This window comes from Pteropus alecto, unplaced genomic scaffold (assembly GCF_000325575.1).
Source record: "Pteropus alecto unplaced genomic scaffold, ASM32557v1 scaffold75, whole genome shotgun sequence".
In the NCBI taxonomy this organism is placed as follows: Eukaryota; Metazoa; Chordata; class Mammalia; order Chiroptera; family Pteropodidae; genus Pteropus; species Pteropus alecto.
Window position 1 is genome coordinate 22,870,407 of NW_006440638.1, and position 3,461 is coordinate 22,873,867.

The 3,461-nt window shown below is 42.6% G+C and overlaps 1 protein-coding gene across 8 annotated transcripts in view; it reads left to right on the forward strand.

Annotated features, from left to right (window-relative positions):
• The window catches only part of ERC2 (ELKS/RAB6-interacting/CAST family member 2), an 890,290-nt gene that overhangs the window by 823,036 nt on the left and 63,793 nt on the right, over window positions 1-3,461 (forward strand). The window lies entirely within an intron of this gene.

Here is a 3,461-nt window from a genome sequence, read left to right on the forward strand (position 1 = left end):
AAGAGCAGGCTTCTGTGGGAATTTTCATAATTATCATTGGTGGCCTGAAAGAGTCCTCTGCACAGAGAATGGGTATGGAGAAGGGAGCATCACTTCTCTTTATTGATGTTGGTCACAATTTACAAAGCTTATTAAGAATTGGAGCATATCAAAAGAGGGAAGGAAAAAAAGGACTTGTGCAAGGGGAAGGGCCAAAAGTGAGGGAACTGCAGAGAAGAAAAGGGAAGCCCCAAAGTTTCAGAGTTTTCCTTGAACTTCCTTATCACATCCCGCCTTGATGGCTTATCTGACCAGAGACCATCTGTTCTTCTCTGGGTTTGTCAGCGGTGAGTTAGAGAGTATCGTCAGAACTCTTTGAACTCCTGGGAGAGATGTCCTACAGAATTAGCCACCTCTTCCAATTCATGCGTCATCTGGCTGCTGCAACTCCACCTGGCCCTCCATCCACACTCACCTTCCAATCCCAGACCATTTGGAACCAGCCTGGAAATCATTATCTTGTCAAGTTACATTGTCACATCAGCAAGTGGGAAACTATAACCCTAGAGATAAGACCTGGAATTTGCTTTTCCTCTGGCTGAGGTCCATATTCTGACCACACTGTTATTACGCTCCTTTTAATGTCCAGCACAGCATTCTCCTTCTGTCTGTAATGGAGCTGGGACCAAAAGCACCAGGATAAGGACCACGGTGGAGCGTGAAATTGAAAGGGGGGTGATTCAAGGCACCATTAATCTTTGGGAAGAAAGGAGAGTCAATGAATACAAGAAACGAAGCCATCTTGGAAGGCATTAAGGAGAAATTTATTGGCTGTGTTTCTTTCTATTCCTAAGCTTTGGGCACCACAAAATGATAATCAAGCCCAATTAATTACTTGTCATGTCATTTTTAAAATAAGATGAATAGTGAAATGTTTTTTAAATTTTTCACTTAATTGAAATCAGTGTTTATACGACTTGCCAAAGTTTTAAAAATGTGTGTGACAGGCTGAAAATGTTAGCGTTAAGAAGAGTTTCAGGCACATCAGATGCAAAAACATTGAAAACCATTCGTCTAATTTAATTGTCAAGTTGTGCCAAAAACGCTAACGTGATATCTTTGAAGAGTAATTGGTACAAAGAATATCCTCAAAGAGAAATATTTCCACACGTCTGGCTCTTATCTTTTGCCCTCGTTAAAATTTTTTTCCTCCCCATTGGCAGAGTGAGTGCCTGCTCCTTCCCTGCTCCTTCCACTGCCGGCACCGAACTTGTTCTGCAGAGTTTTCAGCCACTGAACTTTAACATGTTATCAAAATGAGTGCAGATGCCTTCTTCAGATTTGGCCCAGTAATCATGGAGGGATTTTTAATCATTTGTTGCCGCCAAATGTGGTCTTCTCGTGTATTTGTTTAATCAGATAGGTTGGAAAGTTGCTGCCTGCTCAGCTCCTTGGAGACAAGGGTACCTGCTCACTGAAGTGTGATGAATTCTGGGGTTTCAGTGGCATTTCCTTGAAGTGGGTCCAGAGGTAACTTTTAGTTCCTCTCCCTCAATCACATTACCCAGAAGTTTCTGGAATGGTCCCAATGAGACATGAATGAAAGGTGAGGAGAATGGAGAACCCATTCCACTTTCATCACTCTGAAAAGAAGAGGATAAAAAGCAGAAGTAGTCCCTGGGCGAGGGGGTGATGAGAGCCACCCACAACGTCCCTGGGAAAATTTCCCTACTTTGCCTGGGCCACGGGTGACCTGACAGTTTACCATAATCTTCCCACAGCACCTTCCTACACAGGATTATATTGGCTAAGGCCTGAAACAATAGATCCCCCTCCCACAGCATTCCAGAGCCCCCTTCCTCCACTTCACCTCTGCTTTTCCCGTATCACTGAGCCCCTTCCAACAGCATAGCAACTACTCATTTATCTTGTTCACTGTCTGTCACCCCTGATAGAATTTAATCTCCTTGAGGGCAGGGATCTTTGTCCTGTTCACTATGTACCTGACACATAGCAGATACTGAGTAGAAATTTGTTGAAATGATAAATGGAGATTGAAGTATTCACCAAATTATTGACATAGTAACATCTGAATTACAAGGAATAGTCAGGGAAATGGGCATTTCTGCTGGCCAGTCCGGCTAGCCATCATAGGTTCCATATATTTAAAAAAATAAATCTAAATATACTTTTTTTTTTTTTTAAGGCACAGAGTGCCAAAAGGCTGGATCTTCCTCTGATCACTTTAAGATTTTGTTGTCAGCCATGTGGAAATCAGCCAGCACTATGCTCTGGCTAGTGGGCAGGATGCCATGTGCCCGTGCTACTGGACAAAGCTTAATAACTTGTGAGCTTTTCCAGGCTTGCCCTTCAGCCAGCCTCCTGAAAAGATCTGGCTTTGCCAGCTGAGTTACCCCCCTCAGCCTCACCGTGTGTGGAAGCGGGAAAAAAAAAACCCCAGCCCTTGGCTTCTGTGGTGCAAAATCTGGGGAATTATATGTGTGTGTATACAGGGGAAGAGTAAGGATTGGAGAGGGGTGTTCCTTGGAAAAAAAGAGAAAGTTGTGTTGGAGGAGCTTTGGTTGATCAGGTGGGGGGAGGAACAGGGAAGGCTGCAGGGAATGAGGGAAGTAGATACAGCTGAAGGGGGGTTTTACTGTGTTCTTCTGGACTGGGGTAGTCATTTGGGCCCTTTACCAATTTTATTCTGGGCTCAAGGCAGGATTTCACCTCCTCTCTTCCTGAACTTAGATTTGACCTTGTGTCTTGCTCTGACTAATGAAATAAGAAGAGAGGTAATGTGGTGTCACTTCTGGACAGAAGCTTTTAGAGCCTCATGTAATTCATCTTGCTTTCTCCTCCCTGCCTTTCTGACTGTGGGAATATATGCCAAAATGGAGCCCAAGTAACCATCACAAGCAGGACCCCCTGATGGCCCACAGTAGACGCATAGCATGAACAAAGCATAAACAGTGCTGTGTAAAACCACTGAGATTTCAATTTGTTACTGTAGCACAATTTAATACATCCTGACTTATATGTGACCAATGCCCTTCCCGGTGGTAAAGACAATCCAAAAAAAAAAAAAATCAAATTTTTAAAGAGAGTCTTTTAATTTGTTTCTTCAACAAATGTTTATTGAGTATCTACTGTGTGCCAGGCACTGGATGAAGCACCAGAGGTGCAGCAATGAACAAAACAAAAGTCCCTGTCCTCGGTGAGCTCATACTGAAGTTCAGAGAGACAGACCATTTGAAAAAGATAAAAAATGTGAAATATTTTTTATCTTTTAATCTTTTATCTTTTATCTTTAAATGTGAAATATTTCTTGATGATAAGTGCTTCTGTTTCACATTGTTAAGAAGAATAGAGCCACAAAAGAAGAGGCTATGGAAAGTACAGGGAAGTTACAATTTTAAATAAGAATACTAGGGAAGGCCTCGGTGAGAATGTCATCTTTGAGAGAAGGTCTGAAGGAGCTG